This window comes from Nannospalax galili, unplaced genomic scaffold, assembly GCF_000622305.1.
Source record: "Nannospalax galili isolate Female #2095 unplaced genomic scaffold, S.galili_v1.0 scaffold413, whole genome shotgun sequence".
Classification (NCBI taxonomy): Eukaryota; Metazoa; Chordata; class Mammalia; order Rodentia; family Spalacidae; genus Nannospalax; species Nannospalax galili.
The window spans coordinates 814,856-822,601 of record NW_008333889.1 but is presented as its reverse complement, the minus strand read 5'-3'; the positions used below and the strand labels follow the sequence as shown (position 1 = coordinate 822,601).

General features: G+C 38.5%; 1 protein-coding gene across 10 annotated transcripts in view; it reads right to left on the bottom strand.

Moving 5' to 3' along the window:
- Positions 1-7,746, bottom strand: part of Cadps2 (calcium dependent secretion activator 2) — a 595,026-nt gene that overhangs the window by 89,589 nt on the left and 497,691 nt on the right. The gene's annotated exons all lie outside the window — the stretch shown is intronic.

The following is a 7,746-nucleotide window of genomic DNA, read 5'->3' as shown; positions in this document are numbered from 1 at the left end:
ATTATTACCAGTCACAGTAAGTTACACTCGGATCCGTGGCTCCTGAGTATGGATATAAAGTCATCAGGTAGATTGCAATTGTAATGTTTATCACCTCTACTAACTAACATGAAGTAAATGTTTATCCTTCTTACTCAAATATAACTCATTTTTTTATTTGTTGATTTTTTTGGTGTGTATATCATACAGAACATCCCACACAATCTTATTCATCTATATACCCACTTCCCAAATGGCACCTCCCATAGCTCCCCACCCCAACTGGAGCCCAAATACTCTGTCATTCCTGTTACTGTCCACTGTGTTGTCGGCACCCCCAGCAGTTCCCCAGTGTGTGTCCATCTGCTGAATCTAGTCAGCCTATCTAGAGTTCCTTGCTTCAGGAAGATCAGCTGTTCCTCATCTAGCAGTAATCCACTGTCAATATTCCTTTAGATAAGATTGGGGTGTGCTTTTCATTTTCCCAGTTCTATGCTGGGTTACTATTTGGGAGTCTCTGGGGCCACCCTGGCCAACAACTCAAAGGAAGGTATCTCCTGTCTGGCATTGTTTCTTGTTATGTAGCATTCAGCTATACAGATGGACTCTTAAAAAATTATATTGGCCCCTTTAATCTTTGGTTATACTTTCCTTTTGGGTGTTTAAGACCACACAGTTGGCCCAGATAAACCAATTTATTTTTACTCTTAAGGCCATTTGAGAATCTGTTCCTCAGGGGTCACATGGGCTTGGGAGGAGCCCCTGGCTCCTTTCTTTTACCAGTTCTGCCTATGTGAAGATAAGTCAAAGGTCCTGCTTGGTCCATGCTTCGACTTGGAAGCATGGAGGAAATGATTTCTCTGTGTTGATCCTCCTCTTTGTAGACTGGACTCTGGTTCAAGTCCATCTCATGGGGTCTCCATGGCCTCCTTCATTAAGAGGACAGGTGACTCACTGCAGTTACAGGATATTTTGAGAGATGTTCATAGTCTCCTGGAACTTAGTTGACCTAGGAGGGCAAGGAGCAAAAACTGTCCTTTATGTCCCTCTGACCAAATTAGTATAGGCCTCAAAGTATGGCTATTAAACATCCAAGAGAAGCTTAGCTCCACCAGTCTGGTATTTTAAATTACCATGTGCCATGTAGATAAAGCTTGGGCAAAGACCAAATGTTCTCAGATAAACCTTGCCTAGACGTATATTATATTCCTCAATCTAGTTGTATGTATGATTTATCAGTATGTTGTTGGACTAATATGGTTCCCTCTGGTTATTTTTTAAAACTAGCTAGGCATTATATATCTCTCGCATTGTCTAACCTTTCCACCATTGTTTCCCCATTTAAGGTGCTCCCATTTTCCCTATTTCTCCCTTAATTTTTCCCATTTCTCCCTTAATAATACCCTTCCCCTATGGTCCCACCTCTCTTAAGCTCCTTCTTTCCTTTTATTCCCTAGGTTCCTTGTATAACCTTCTCTTCCCCCGCCCCTTAAAATAACCCCATTTTTATCCATATCTCCCTTATTAATGCCTGCTTCCTACTGTTCTTCTCTTTCAGATTCTTTTCCTTTACCTCCCTGGTAACCAGAGTAAAGGAAAAGAAAGAATCTGAAACCATTCCTCTTTTAAACATAGCTGTTCCAAAATTTTTGCAATTCCCAGTGACAGTCTGATAAGATCTATACAAGTCAATCTTTGACTATAATACCGCCTACTTCATTATGGTTTGGAGATAAATTATCTCTCCAACAGGTTCATCTGTTAGAGGTTTAGTCCCAAGCACGTGCTGATACTTTGGGAGGGTCTAGAAATTTCAGGAGGTGGACCATTGCTGGAAAAAGTAGGTCACTGCTGGGCAGGTCATGGTGGGGGGAGTATCCTGTCCCTTGTCCTGTCCTGTTTTTCTGCTTCTTATTCGGCATGATTTGAAGTACTCTGCTCACCATGACAGACGGAACCATCTGAAACATGATCCCAAACAAAATCCTTCTCTTAAGTTGTTTCTGTCAGGTCACAGTGATAAAAAGTGACTAATACAATTTTCTTACGATATATTTCTCTTACGATATATTTCTAAAAATGACTGTATTAAAGGGTGTTTCAGAGCCTTTATATACTGCACACTGATCTCAAGTGAAGTCTATTCTTGTCTATTCACCAAACAGCAACCAGTTGTGATTTTAGGAACTCCTTAAAAACATAAAGAATATCACATTCAGTCCCAACTTAAGGCCCCTTCATCTTCCCAAAACACTTATGATAAAAGTCAAAAAGCCTTACTGTGGTTACTTTGAATGAGAAGTGTTCCCCACAAACTCCAGGTACTTAAACACTTGGTCAGTCAATGGCATTGTCTGGGAAGGCTCATGGAACCTTTTTGAGGCATGGTCTTTTGTAGGAAACACATTACTTAGGGAAGGATGTTTATTAACTATTATTTTTATTTTATGTGTATGAGTACATTGCATGCATGCAAGTGGACCTTTGTTGTGCAATGCCCACAGAGGTCAGAAGAGGGCAAGAATCTCCTGGAACTGGAGTTAAAGATGGTTGTTAGCTACCATGTGGGTGCTGGGAATTGAACCTGCATCCTCTGCAAGAGCAACTAGTGCTCTTAACTGCTGAGCCATCTCTTCAGTTCATCGGGGTAGGCTTTGAGAGTTCATAGCCTTGCCCTACTTCCAAGTTGTCCTTGCTCTGCTGTGAGATGTGAGTGCTCAGCTTTCTGCTCTGTATGCCTCTGCCACCATGCCTTCCCACTATGATGGATTCTTATTCCTCTGAAACGATAAGCCCAATAAACTTCCTTCCATAAGTTTCCTTGGTCATGGTGTTTTATCACAGCAGCACAAAAGTAACTAATACACTTACCTATCAATGTTCTAGGTCTAAACCTCACTCACCTAGAGAGGACTTTCAGTGTAATTAAGACCCACTAGATAGTTCCCCTGAACCCTGTGTTATTACTTTATGGGCCATAGTATTGCTTATGTGATTACTCGTCTGCTCCATAAATTGCAAACACTGTAAAGACAGCTTGTGTCTGATCTGTTTTTCACTTTCTACTAGAGCAGGAACTTTATTGTACAATTGGTAATGAAAATAATCACTTAAAAAATCTATGCTGCTTTGAGGGCAAGAAAATATTACTTGATTTTTAGACAGTCTTGAAAATAGTGGGGGCTTCTCTGGTCTCAGTTTCTATAATTGTGAATAAGCTTAAACAATTTTTCATACACTTAAGGACTATTTTAAAATCAATTTTGGGAGTTGCCTTTAGGTCTTTTTCTCATTTTTCTATTAAATGTTAGGCGGCCTCAAATATGTGTGTGTGTGTGTGTGTGTGTGTGTGTGTGTGTGTTGAGATCAGAGACTGTTATCAGGTGTCTTCTTTTATCAAACTCCATGTTATGTACTGAGGCGGGGTCTCTCACTCAAGCCCAGTGTTCATCTATATGGCTAATCTAAGTAACCAGTGTGCTCCCACAGAGCCCCATTTCTGCTTCCCTAGCACTAGCATTTTAAGCAGGCTACCACAACTACCCAACGTTTATATGGGTTCTCAATATCTGAACTCTGGTCCTCATGCTTGTATAGAAAGCATTTTACCCAGTGAGCCCTCTCCCAGCCCACTATTATAATCTGTTAACCAATATAAAAGATTCAAATTTCTGAGATATAGATATTTTCATTTTTCCAATTAAAACCGTTTTTAAAAGATTTTAAAAACTGCAGCCTGAGATGTACCCATTTACTTTTGATTTCCTTTATTTAACTATATATTAGATTTTAAAAGGAAGATATACACCACCAAACTAAAAAGTGGATTTTAAAGAGTTTATAGAATTTCTTTAAACTCTCAAAAAAATCTTTTATTTTTTTATGTATATGAGTATTTTGCCTGCATGTATGTGAGTGCACCCGTGTTGTGCAATGCCGCAGAGGTCAGAAGAGGGCTTCCAATTCCCATGGAACTGGAGTTAAGGACAGTTTGTAGCCACCATGTGGTGCCAGGACTCGAACCCGGGTCCTCTGCAAGAACAGTCAATGCTCTCAATTGCTGAGCCATCTCTCTAGCCCCTAAAAATCTTGTAAAATATCTCCTTTATTTTTATTTTATGTATATAAGTGCTTTGCCTACATGCATGTAAATGTACCACATGTGTGTCAGGTGTCTATGGAGATCAGAAGAGGGCATCAGGTCCCTGGGAACTGGAGTTAAGAATGGCTGTTAGCTGTCATGTGGGTGCTGGGAACTAAAACCATGTCTTCTGGAAGAGAAGTGCTCTTTGTGGCTGAACCATCTCTTCATGCCCTTTCTTAAAACCTTTAATAGTGTATATGGCTTTAAAAAAAAATAGATGTTTAATAATATGCTAATAAAAGTTGCTGCAAAGCTAGTTATTATATGGTAAGTAGAAACAAAACCTGATATATATTCAAATGTAAAACCTGTTCAGGAATGTTATACCTTATATAAACAGCATATTGTCATGTACAATGACTATCTCAGAAACTTATTGATAAAATATGCATTAGAACAGGTATTTATGACAACCTAATAATAATAGAAAAGAATGTATTATTTCATTATGTATCTCTTCTTCCTGCCCTTTGAAGCTGTAATGGTAATAAAGAAATGTAGACTCTGATATTCTGCACTGAAGATAGCAGGGTAGAAACCCTAGTCAGGATTCAGTACCGCAAAGAGAGATTTCACAAAATCTCACTTCCTGTTCACAGCCAATACCTTTACAGAAGGTTAAAATTAAGCACATAACAGTCATGTTAGGTCAGGACTGTTTCAGGACTGCCAAAAAAAAAAAATTCCCAAAGTTAATTTTAAAGTTAACTTGGAAAACAGAACAAACATAGAAATGAAAAAATAATGGAATATAACTAAAAGAAAAACAGCTTTACAATTTTGATATTTATGCTATCAACTCTAAAACTCAAATGTTTTGAAGAGGTGTCTATGTCTCAAATTGTACCACTGATGAGGTTAGTGCTGTGAATGAACGTCAGTCTGTGGTGAATGCCTGTTCTAGTAACCAGAAAAAGCATGAGTCAATTACTCTCCTTTAAATTTTTATTTATGTGTCTGTGTGGATATATGCCAGATGAGTGCAACGTCTGTGAGGCCAGAAAAGGGTGTGTGATCCCCTGGATTGGGAGTTATAGGCAGTTGTGAGCCACCTGACATGTGTGCTGGGAACTGAACTCAGGTTCTCTGGAAGAGCAGAAAGCACTCTGAACCTCTAAGCCATCTCTCCAGTCCCTCAACTATTGTCTTTGAAGATCAAAGCAACAGAGTTACCTCAGAACACAAGCTCATTTCCTCTCTCTTGCCATCCTACTAGAGACAGCTAGCTATTCCATCCTGGGCTGGTAGCAAGAAGAGGGGCTCTACTGTTTCCTCCCTGGGGTACCACTCCACGAGGTGGCAAAGCTTCATTAGCATCAGGGTCTCTATGACGGAGGAGGAAACCCCTCTCAGAAAAGCATCTGTTGGTAGGTCACCCTTGGAAAGTCATGATATTAATACTAAATGTATCTTGTTCCAATGCTAAGGCAGGTCTTACTGTGAATGAGACAACAGAGACACAAGGCAATGATGGATATGCTTAAGAGGTAAATATAAGTTTTAACTGATAAAAATATATGTGACAGGGTGTTAACACTTTGTAAGCCAGGTTTGCTTTATCGAAGTAGTTGAAAGCGATGGAAGGTAAGCATGAACCCTGATCCTGGGGGCAAAGCCCTGATCTTCTGAAATTAGAGGTGAGACTTGAGCCATCAGAAGCACATGGGCTCTCTGCCTGAATTCCATCTCATCTTTAAACTGGAAACAACAGTTTCCTTAACCTCTGGATTGTTCTGAAAATAAATCGCTATGAAAATTTTTTGCTGTAAAAATGTAAGTGAATATTGTTACCAGTACTTACAAAAATGAATTGAGATTTATACATAGGTTTTATATAATGTGAAATAATGTGTTTAAAAAAGTAATGTCCAAGTTCTGCATGACGGTGCATTCCTGTAATCTCAGCACTGGCAAGGCTAAATCAGTAGGATCATGAGTTTAAGGCTAGTCTGGGCTACACAGAGAGATCCTGCCTCAAAAACAAAAAAGTAAAAACAAAAATGTCTAATATAAATTTAAAATATTTTGTATGCCAAGCACTGTTCTTAAAGTTTTATGAATATTATCTCTCTTAACCCCCCAAATTACTCTTTCAGCTATAAGGTATAATTATCTATATTTGTTAGGTAGAGCTGTTTAGTAAGAGCAATGATTTGAATCCACATTAGCTAGAGTACAGTGAACAAACTCTTATACTTGTAGCCTTTCTTAAGTAACTATACAAAATATTTGACTGACCATCATCCATCAATCCATCTTCCTATTCATCTATCATCTGTTTTGCATATCATAACATTGCTACCGTCTCTTACTATCTATCCATCCAATCTTTCATCCATCCATCCATCCATCCAACCATCCATCCATCCATCCATCCATCCCTTTTGCATATCAGAACTACAGTTCTTTGACTTCTTTCCATAAACATTTATTAAGCATAATTTTAAAAGATATTTTCTATTTTATCAGAGGTTAGTCTGAGGCTTTGTATTGCTTTTACATTTAGAATATATAATTTAAAACAAAAATGGAAGATGACTATACACTGAGTAAGAACAGAAAACTTGGCTTTGGTGTCCTTCTTTACTTCTCCCAGAGGTCAGTTTGAGGGCTATAGTTTGTGGGTGACTGTAAAAGCACTGCCAATAATCCAGTATCTAGTGTATCCTGTGGTTCTGCTAGACACACAAATATACACAACACAATATAGAAGGCCATATTCTAGAAATATTGGAGAAGGGCCTAGAATGGACTACAGCATTCAAATGACATCCGAACTATTGTCAAATCAATCACAAGCTCTTTGCAGTTCTTTTAAGTCATTATTTTGATAATCAGGTTCAGACAGACATAAATATTGAAGTAATCAAAAGAAATGATGAAGTGAAGATACTTCTGATGTCAGTGTAAAATGTTACCTTTATTCCTAGGAGTCTAAAAATAAAATATCTAAGACTAAATTTAACCAAATAAGTAAAGGATCTCTATAATAAAAACTAAAACACTGACCACAGAAGCAGAAGAGAACATATTTGGAAAGATATCCTATATTCTGTATTGAAAAAAAAATTAAAATACCCATATTACCCAAAGAAATCTACAAATTCAATGTAATCACTTTCAATATACCTATGACTTTCATCAAACTATGTAAAAAAATTCTAAAATTCATATGGAACCACAAAAACCCCAAGCAGCCAAAGCAACTGTGAAGGAAAGAACAAAGCACAAGATATTATACTACCCAAACTCAAACTATATGATGTTACAATTAAAACAGCATGGCACTAGCCTGAAAAAGAGACACAGGAGCTAGTGAGATGGCTAAGTGGGCAAAGGTACTTGTTATCCAGCCTGACCACCTGAGTTTAATCTGGAATCAACATGGTAGAAAGCTGTCCTCTGACCTCCACTATCTTGCCATGGTGCAAGCCCTTGACACATGCACAAACAATAATAAAGGTAATAAAGAGGGATTGGAAAGATGACTCAGTGGTTAAGAGTGGGTGCTGCTGTCCAGATGACCTGAGTTGAATTCCCAGCACCCACATTGGGTGGCTCCCACAAACACCTGTAACTCCAGCCCAGGGGACCTGACACCCTCTTCTGGCCTCTATAAGCAC